Raw genomic sequence first — 9938 nt, 5'->3', positions numbered from 1 at the left:
GGGTTCGACATTTTCATACCAGGTCGGCATCTTTATCAAGGTGTTGCTGCGGTGTTAAACATTGCCATGTGCGTCTACGCCTTGAACAATGTGGTTGATTTGCTTTTGTGATTTTATTGTGATTAGAACGAGATCGGTTCTGTTAACTACATTCCCTACAGTGGTCGCTCTCGAAGGTTAATTGCATCAAGCAGGGAGAAAGTTTTGAGGAAAAACACGTTTTGCCGACGTCATAGCTGGAACATTGCAATATACGTGTGCGAATTCTATTGCCCGCCGCACCAGCTCTTTTAATGAAGGAAATGAAACAGGTAGGTCACTTTTAATCATATTTGTAGAATGTCAGACCTTACCAAATCTTCCGTTTTGCTCATATTGGAAAAGCACGAAAACCATTTGTTCATACTGAAAAAGCACGAAAGCTATTTCTATTTGTAATCGTGTATCGCTCAGCTGCATGAAGTCGCATTTACGCAGTCAAAACAACTTTGTCCATGTATGCAGACAACAAAGGTAATTCTGGTTGTTTTTTTCTGCGCGAAGGAGAGCTACTATGAATACTTTATTATATGGCCCAGTGTTTTGGTCAGTGTGTGACGTCTCTCATGCGTGGAGAGTGCCTCAAATATAAAATCCTAACCCTAACCCTAACCCTAACCTAACCCTAACCCTAACCTAATCAAATATAAACACAAATATAAAATCCTAACCCATATTCACGAAACGTAGCGCGAAAGTTAGGTACCTGTCGCCTGTCATCCGACATCTGTCATGACCGCTGGTGCTTCGACATCTCAGGCATACCAGCCACTGACCAAGCGTTCTGGTGATCGCAAAAGCTACTCCAAACCTTGCGAGGTTTTCATTTGAGGTGTGAAAGCCGGCAAACAAATGATTATGAGGATGCAACAATCTTTGTTCGGACGGACACCGGGAAATGAGTAGGCTGAAGCAACATGCTTAATTTGAAGCTGGTGTTTAACTCATAAATTTGGTTGACTGACCAGGTAGACAAAAATTATTATATTGACATGGAGTTACCTTTTTCCAATTTTCTCAGACAAGAGGCATTTCAAAATTATGTGCTGTGCTTTCTACCAACAAAACATACTTCTGCCCTGTTTTCAACTCTGAAATGCAGTATCACCTGAGGTTCAATGGGATTGTTGACAAGATCAGGGGCGATGGTGGCTGTGTTAAGATAATATAGGGTATAACATCCTTGTATATTTGAGTCACCTGGAAGTAATGGGAGCTCTAATGTCCCATAGCAGCATGTCTGAGCGTCACTCGTTATTATCAATTTGTCAGTGTGATCTGCCAATCAGAAAATTGTTTGTCGAATATATGGCTGAGTTGCGTTTTATTTGGCCTGTTTGTGCATTGATTAAACTTGGAAGTGCTGCGTTGTATCGGTTTAAAAGCTTTTTTCTGAGTTGTTGTCCTAATCGAGTATTCGAGGGTACTGTGCTTTCTACCAACAAAACATACTCCTGCCCTGAGTAAACATTTTGATTCAATTGATGTTCAATCCGTTTAAGCCTGTGAGCTGGCAAATCTGAAAATTATTTCCGGTCCTAATCCATGTTTGGGAGGAAATTTCCGATCCGGTCCAACGCGGCCCGCCAATTGATCCACAAGCCGGAGATTGATGCAGTCCGTGAAGCGCGCGCGTGCCGGCTGCAGTTGGGCCGTGCTCGGACTCACCGGCGCCGTGCTGCCATGATCCTCGGCCGGGCGGTCACACCTGGCCGCCGTCCGCCCGCTCCGCCGCCGTCGCCGAGGCCGGGGTCGGGATCGCCGCAGCGGCGCGCTCGGCGGCGGGCCGGCGCGCCCGGCTGCCGCTGCCGGCGGCGGCCGGGCGGGCGCACGACTGGCGCGCCGCCCGGCGGCCACTCACCTGGCGGGGGCCGGCCGCCGCCGCGCTACGCGCCGGCCCACCTGAATGGAGCGCCGACGCCGACGCCGCCGTCGGTCGGCCAGTGCCCGGCGTGGGCGGCTGGCCGCGTGGGCCCGTCGCCCGCCCGGCTGTGGCGCCAAGTCGGGCGCGCACGTGGGACGCCGCGTGCTCTCGGCCGAGTGACGGGGATTGCGGGAGGCAATCGGCACGCGTGCGGGAGTCGGGGGCGACAGCTGAGTTACTTTATGAATGGGGTTATTAGCACGGGCAGTTGAGTGAGGGGGGAGGGGCAAACGCACCCTGAAATGAAGTACTACGTCGGCGTTTGAAGCAGGGAACGAGACAAGCCGATGGAAAATTGTAAATTTACGAATAAAAATAAACTAGAATGGCAGTCAGCAACGTACCCAATGCCAACGCTTGAAAAGCGACCTAGTGTGCTCCGAGTATATTAGCAAGGAAACCTTTGTGATAGCCTTGGCAACGTCTTTGTTCGCCGTATGGTTTTCATACGTTCCTACATTTACCAAAGTTATGTGATTAACACTGTCATAGAATTATATAAGTTGTATGCGTTAGAATGGTATGATCATGCTGGGTACCTGATGCCATTTCAGATCGAGGTCATAAAAGTTCATTGCTAGTTCTCGATAGTCAGCACCTACTGGCAAAATTTATGAACTTGTGGTTTACCCTGGGCAAGCCAATTCCGAACATGCATCATAACTCGATGATTTCGAGCATATGCTAACGCAAAAGCATATCCCTCCAAAGTAACATAACTCCTTCAAGGTCATTATCGGACGCAGGTAACCGGATATGGCATAACTCTCTAGCGCACCCCGCTGTGAATATCATCACAGATGACAAAGGAAGGGGAAATAGGCTCAGCAACCACTTTTCTGCTCAATTGTGCATTGACGGCGATAGATGCGATGTTCTAGACATCGCTCATGATGCGGCATCGGAATCTACATCAGACGAGGTGGTGATAACAGACAGTGAGGTCCTAGACGTTTTTAATTATTTCAACCAAAGAAAAGAAATAATTTTGCATGGGTGAGCTCCCACTTATTACCTTGAAACATACAGTGCTCTTCAAATACGAGCCGTTCAAATCTATCTGCATGTATACATGCAGATATACGTACGTATATATATATATATATATATATATATATATATATTCGTTTCGAAAGAAATGAATATAGCGCTCAGTAGAAAAGGTTAGTGAATCGGCCTCAACGAGATCTCACAATTATCGCTAGTTTTATGCTGTGAGGTTAGTAATTGATCCCATTATGCCAGATCAAAGGTCAAATTTTCCAGGAAAACACCCTTTTTCGGTGAAGCGTCATACAGACGAGAGCATGCCTTGTGGTGTCACAAAACCTAAATAGACCTTAACTGCCGCGCGCCTTCCACGGCATCGTTGGCTTCCACCCGCTACACGCGGCGCCTGTAGACCGCCGTGTAGCGTTCCTGAAAACCGCTGCTGCTCCGAAACAAGAGACGCTAAGAACACGTTTAGGTTGTCAAAACAAACCCAATGAAATGAGTGCCCCATAAGCACAATATTGGTAAAGATGAATTTGATGATTTGATTTGATGAATGAACGTTTTCACGTTTTTTTTACTGCATCTTGGAAGCCAGCGTGCTTGGAGGGGCGAATCTAATTTCAAAGCGTCGACCGACGTACCGGCGTTGATCCAGGTAACTAATACGATGTAACACACCGTTGCGTCAGCTGGGGAGTGATTGCACCACGTGCCGGAGAAGTATTATCAAACCAACCTCAGAAGGGATTGCATCACCACGAAGCCTTCCCCGCCTCCCCTACCAATACCTTGTCAGGACGAGGGCTAAAGATTTATACTTCGCCGCATTTTGCTGCACCTTCCACAAAGTCAGCTACCCGTATGTAAGTTACATGTAATTGATATTAATGACGATAATTTGAATTTTTAACAGCGTTTCGGGTGCTGTGGCCATTCGCTTTGTTTCGGGTGCTATGGCCACATCTCGGCAACCATGGGTCGGAGCGACCAGAAATTGGCACACTTTAGTAGATGCCTGAAGGGAGAATCGCGAGGTGCCTCATGTGCTGTCGCATGTGTCACGTGTTTCGTGCTCGAAATTGATCAAGATGAAGTTGTACAGTTTTTACCTTTTCTCGTTTTTTTTACCTGCATCTTGGAAGCCGGCGTGCGTGGAGGCGCGAATCTGATTTCGAAGTGTCGACCGACGTAACCGGCGCTAATCAGGTAAACCAATACGAGTTTGTGCGAAGCACGGTTGCCGTCAGCATTCGTTGGACGAGCCGGCAGTGGCCGGCATTTTGAAGAAGTGCTGAATATAACACGCTGTCTTCGAAACTGCAGCCAGAGTCGTGGCTAAATTTAATCACCTTGTCACCCTTATCACCTATTCGCCGATTACCGATCATTGTCTGCATTTACCGCTCCATTTATTTAGAACTACACGCGCTGTCCCGTCCATATATAAACTTTACTCAAACCAAATGAACTTTACCTTTGCCCTAGTATTTTAAGTAAAGGGACGAGACGCGTGCGCTCTGTATATCGCCGACGTCCGGCGGCCGTCATTCATTCATCATTCATTCGTTGTGGTAAGAGAGGTGAACTCCAGCAACGATCAAATGTATTACCCGAACTCGTTGCTTTAAGAGATGTGAGCCCCCAGCAACGGTCAAATGTATTACCCAAACTCGTTGCTTTAAGAAATGCCAGAGAAACTGCACACATCGAGGAAGGAATTTTGCAACAATTACGATAAGAGAAACCCACGAAATGCAATATGTTTCCAGCGAAGCTCACTGTCATGGCAAAACAACACTCCCATTGGCTTCGCGGGGAGTGTTGTGGAGTCGCTAAAGAGTCTGACAACAACAAAAAACAGCAACATTGCAACAGCATTGATAAGTGGCAGCGGCAAAAATTGGCGAGATCTGGCATTCACAGCTGTAGGGCTGTATTGAACTTTCGATGCATAACAACGATCCAAGCACAGTGGAAATCTGGAGAGCAAACTTTGAACGTCTCTGACAGTCAGCACATCACACCCGGTTCCCGCTAGGCGTCCTGACAGCCAGAGTTCGGGTCGGCCAGGGAGTCCCATGACTGGTGTCGAATTCATCTCGAAATAATGTAGGTACAAGTCGTCCATGGCGCTTCATCGCTTGGCGAGACAATCCTGCAAAGACTTGTGATTCACATTCACCTCGTGGAAGGTGCAGCAAAATGCATTAAAAACCTTTAGAACCCAACCACACTGGGTACTTCCTCCGGTTCGGTAAAAAACAGACAACGATAATGTACCATTGTTCATAATATGCATCTCCAGCTACTTATTGCTAACTTACGAATACAAAAATCACGACTTTTCCAGCCACTCATTGCTCACTTACAAATGTAATAGATCAACAAACTATGAAACATTATCTTTTTTTCGTCAATATAACGTCATTCACCATCTACAAAAATTTAGCTGTCAGAGCTATGAATGCAAACGTTGCTGAAGTTACGCGCGGCACGTCTTTTAGCAATGAAAAGCAGCTTAGCTTGATGCCTCAAGAAGTAACACTGACCAAAACGTTGCTCTTATCAACTCAGTCAAGCTCCAGGTGGTCATCAAAAAACTGCTGATCGCCGTCAGATCGGCTGGTCTCGCATTTGTCCAATCTTCCAGACGTTTGTTGACGTTTACTTCTGCATTATAACATAGTGAGGCTGGGTCAGCAAATGTGTGGGGCAGACTTGATACCCATGAAGCAGCTGCACTTTAAAGAAAGTGGGAACAAGAAAAATCGTTAGCAGTTTGCTGATACACGTTTGAGCATCCGCACCAAGGAAATAATTATCACAAAGGTCGACATCAGTGGTAGCACCAGCCGCGAGTTCGGAAAGCACAGTCCCGGATTTCAAGAGACGTGATCGAGGCAGGTCTGAAGCTCCTCAAGGCGTGCATCACCAGCCGCGGTATTCGGTTTCGGTATTTCAAGAGACGTGATCGAGGCAGGTCTGAAGCTCCCCGAGGCGTGCATCACCAGCCGCGGTATTCGGTTTCGGTATAAGCTAGTGATTTTCAGTACACAGTGATCTATATGGCTTCAAAGCATTTGCTTCATGGCATGCATTTTCTGCTTTTCGCATGTTAAAGTGAAGCTTCGTCCAAAAATTGTCACTATTTTAGAGCAGCAAATATGTTTCATATGAAATCTCAACAACCCTAGGTTAGAGGCTGTGGTCATGGGTTTAACCAGTTGGAGTAGAGAGTTGGGGTTGATGAGAAATGTCCTCCAGAATTTTTCAGCCAGAGTTTTTCTCCCAAGTAAGCACAGATAATGCAGGTTTTGCGTCAACTTTTTTCAGTCGACATGCCATTTTGAGGTCAGGTCCTCCCCCAAATATCAGTCTTCCAGTCCCTCCATTCCATTGATTCCCGTCAGTTCAGCGATGAGGTTACACCCGTGGCTATGGTAACCGTTTTTTCCGCAGAACGCGGGTTTGTAATTACACTCACTCCAATGGAAAATCTCCGCACTTTGAAACGGCGTGTCTTTCACTGTCTGATTAATTACCCAGTCGTGGTTTATTTTCCTTAACAATCGAGCGGGTGGGCGGGTCAAGTTGACCCCCCCCCCCCCTGAAGGTTTTTCCAGAATGGTTTTTGGACGGCGCGGCGTAGCCCGCGTCAAATTTTGCAGAGCTGTAGAAAATTGAATAGTGGATTGTTTGACATCAAAAATGTAGATGTACTATGTAAGTTCGCTAACCTATGGCAGGTCAAATTCAGGCCATGGTTTTCAGGCGAAAGCAATTTCTAGGGAATCGTTCAATCTGATATAACAACGGAGTGTTTGACAAAGCCATACATCTCTAAGATGCTTTCTTAGGCACCACAAGCCATGAATGAGCAAATTATGCTGACCTAAGGTCAGGTATGAAGGTCAGACCAAGGTCAAACCACCTAATTTATTACTCAAGGGCTTGCTGTATGAGACAGTTTTTTGGCGCTCATTTCAACTATATTGACGGCAGGAACCGATTATACATCTTCCATCGCCTTCTTAGAGGTTAGAACAGGTCATTGACCTAAGATGACGCGGGTCGACATTATGTCTTAGGAACATACTGCCTAGCGTAATCTTTGTCGCTTATTCTAATGCAAAACTCAGAGCAGTCTTGCATAATTTTGCCCACCATGACTTTCAAATGGTTAAATAAGGTCACTGACCTCAAATGGGCTTGGAACCTTTTGCTTAGAAACAGTTATCTAGGTTCTGGGGCACTTGAAGACCAGCCTGGAATTTGACCTTGTTTGACCTGATTTGACTTGAAGGTAATGACCTAGAAAGCTCAAACTTTGATCTAAGTGAGTTCATGTACACGTTAAGACACGTGTAAATTTGGTGTTTCTAGCTGTCCTTGGTTCCCAAGATCTCAGGGAGAGTCATATTTGACCCCCACTCGAGCGAAGGGTAACTAGCCGGCCACCCGGGGCGCGTGTTAAAGGGTGGAGTCAACGTGATGCAAGCAAATAGTTACATGATCGTTTGATTAAATGAATGAATCAATAAATCATAATAATCCATTGATTAATTACGCGATGTACGTCTACCACAACGCACGTTTAGAGACGAGGCCGTTCCAGAAAATAATAGGCCACTGTCACTTGAGTCTAACATTCCCTGAAGACCTTCGATTCCAGACGCATGTAGTATAAATCCCACGCAAGGTAACAAGGCACTGAACCCTCTTCATCCGATTGCCAAACATCTACTTAGAAACATTCCTAGCCCCACAAATATGCGTTTTGTATTGACCTTAATTTTGCAACTACTACGCAGTGTAAAACGGACATTTGACCCCGTGTGACATGCGCAGGCTAGAAACCCCACAAAACAGAGCTGCGAGACAAATGAGAAGTATCATATAGACCTTCGACCGGCTGACTTTAAAGTGACCTTGGGTGGGATGCTCTGACCACACGACGTGAAAGTTATCGCTTAAACGTGTCTTTCAAACTTAAAGCCGCAACGCAAGCATACCATCCATGCCACAGTCGTTTTACAAAATACACGCTTGCAAGACACGGGAGAAACATTTCGGAATGCATCTGCCCAGTCATTCCCATTAGCTCGTACCACGTTATCCCAGCGATTCTGCATTCCCATGGGATTCTGGCCACTACCAGATCCTGGAGCAGCCTTCACAAATCTATTTGTGTCACTACCTCACCCATGACCTTCGAGCAAGAGATACCAATGCGGCTCGGTGTTCCGACTGCTGCAGCGTTTTGATTCCCTGGGCAGTGAATTTGGGATCATTCTGCATACAAAATTAAGGGCAGGGACGTTAAGTTTGAAGGCACATCTACTTTCAAAACAGAAACGCAACGGCGCCGAATTGGGATTCTATAAAAGTCTGAAGACCACATTTCTACCATTTGTCATTACCATTTATACTGCCGTCTTGATACTGATCGCAAAATCAAACTATTTAGCAACATCTCGTATATCTCGCAAAACGATTTTCCCAACTTCCCACTGACATGCAACACCCGATATGCTTCTGCGAGGAACACATGTGAGCGCCGGCAAGGGATTACGGTGGTCTTTGCCTTCATTAGTTTATTTTTAAATTAAGAGGCGTTCGTATAAGAGAAGAAGAGTGGCAGCTCTCAGACTGCGGCTAGCGCTAGCGGCTGCATTGCGCGGCTCCTCGCCTGGGCGGCTGTCTCGCAGCAGCTTGGCTAGACCGCGAGGGCGCGGGACGGTAGATCAGATCAGATGTGCCGTCTGGTCCGGGTGGCGGGTGACGCCCCCGCGGCGGCCGTCAAGACAATGTGTCAATTATTATGTCGCTAGAGGTGAAGCGTTTTATGCAAAGTGCATTTGCGCCAACTGCCATAGGAGAGGATTCGCATTTGGCTTTGCTTGAAAATAATCATGGATTGGTTACTTGATTGAATGACCAGCCATGCAGGTAACTTGATGAAAAGACCAGCCATGTAGCACATTTGTAGTTTGACTTATGAACTGTGCGCAACATGTAGTTTCCTATAGCTTTCTCCTGCTCTGTGAGTTCCGTTACTTAACAACCCCTAGCTAGAGATGGCAAGCGGTTAGGAGCGTGACGCGCCCCCCCCCCCTCCCCACCCCCACCCTCCCTCCATCGCTCTCAGTTCTCAACGGCAAGGCACTATGTGTGTGCACGCAATATACGTTTTGCGAATGTTTTGTTTCCAAAGAGAAGATGTTGCACGGCTTGGAACACCGCCGCTGCCGCGTTCGCAGCCATGCGCGCCAGACCGGACACCTGCACACGCAAATGACCCCTTCCAGCGTACCCACACAGAGCGGCGGTGTCGCACGATGAAGGCTGTCTATTATGCATGTCGGACCCTACCCGCTGCCCCATGCCCCATTTCGGTCTCGACTGAAAAGGCAAACTTTCTCGACAGGATCCGCGTTAATAAATTTTCTGAAATAAACGTGGAAAACCGATCCGACAGGCGTGCGGTCACACAGACGCGCCGGCAAGTGCGCATGGCACCTCAGTATGAGCGCCACCGCTGCTAGCCACGAGTGTCGGCCTGGCACCGGGTCAGGTCGGGCCAGGTCATTCGGCGATGAAGTAAGGTCGCCTCCAGTGATGAGACGGGGCGGGGTGGGCCCAAATCTCACATCCCCTCATACATAGGTGCGTTTAACACCCAGAAGCGCACACTGAGGCCTTGAATTTCTTCGATCAGCCGACGTTCCGCTGAGGTCGGCGGCGGTTCCTCTGAGAAAGGCATGGCCGCGGGGAACGGCGGGTCGCTGGCCGCCTCGTGGCCCGTGGGCGGCGGCTGTCAGGTGTCGATCACCTTCTCCGCAGGAGTCGTCGGTCGGGAGGTCATCGTGCGGCCGGACGCGTCACTGGCGGCTCGTCGTCCTCCGACGCCGAGTCGGCGGAGCGCGATCTGGCGCTGTGGGTCCGCACCGGCGGAGGAGGAGGCGCAGGCTCCGGCCAA

The sequence above is a fragment of the Pollicipes pollicipes genome, unplaced genomic scaffold (assembly GCF_011947565.3).
Source record: "Pollicipes pollicipes isolate AB1234 unplaced genomic scaffold, Ppol_2.1 Scaffold_7261;HRSCAF=8764_pilon_pilon_pilon, whole genome shotgun sequence".
Taxonomy (NCBI): Eukaryota; Metazoa; Arthropoda; class Thecostraca; order Pollicipedomorpha; family Pollicipedidae; genus Pollicipes; species Pollicipes pollicipes.
Note: the sequence above shows the minus strand (reverse complement) of the source record.